This window comes from Gymnoscopelus microlampas (assembly GCF_963454915.1).
Source record: "Gymnoscopelus microlampas genome assembly, chromosome: 9".
NCBI classification, from domain to species: Eukaryota; Metazoa; Chordata; class Actinopteri; order Myctophiformes; family Myctophidae; genus Gymnoscopelus; species Gymnoscopelus microlampas.
In genome coordinates, this window is record NC_139946.1 from 24760632 (window position 1) to 24761538 (window position 907).

The window sequence follows — 907 nt, forward strand, 5'->3', positions numbered from 1 at the left end:
CAAACACCAACTGATTCAGGTAACTGAAAAACATTGTACCTCTCAATTTAAGTATTGCATTTAGAATTTAAAGATCTAACTTTTGAATCAACCTCTCACAAGCTCCATTGAGTTCTCACTGACATTATCTTCACTTCACTTCCATAAAGCTGAAATATTGCTGTTAAGGTGGCTGTTAATATGCATAATGTGCATCGACTCTGTCCACAGTTCATTATATTACCTTTATGTAAAATGCGTCCTTATTAATTTTTGTTAGGACTGTTGAAAGGGTAGTGTTCTTTACTGTCACATAGTTTGATAATGTGCAATATGTTGCAATAGGCTGCTCTGCAGTGTGTGTGTGTGCGTATCTGTGTGTGTGAGTTTGTGTGCGTGCGTGCATGTGTGCGTGAACGTGTGTCTGTGCACGCACACAATCACATGCGCGTATGTATTGATGTGAGTGCGTGTGCAAGGGTAGCTCAAGCAGATGTGTTTTAGCTAATGCTGTCTGAGAGCAGCTGGGCAGGGCAGGGCTAATAGACGAGCAATAACACAATGACATCATCCAGAGAGAGAGAGAGAGAGAGAGAGAGAGAGAGAGAGAGAGAGAGAGAGTGGGGAGGGGGGGGGCGTACTAGTGAGCCAGCCCAAGGCAGCGAACAGGAGCAGGGCAGCTCAGATGCAGAGCAGAGCGGCATGAGGGTGGGAGAGTGTGTGTGCGTGTGTGTGCGAGTGGGAGAGGACTGGACAGCGCACAGTCACCACTGACGAGGATATAGGACTCTTCCCTGAAGAATTTTGTCTCCAGACTTTGCCCCTCTTCCATTACACCCCCCCTCCCCCCTCCCCTTTCCCCTTTCCCCTTGTCCTCAGCCAGCTATCCCCCCCTCTCAGCCCCCTGCTTCAGGCGGCTCCTCCGGGC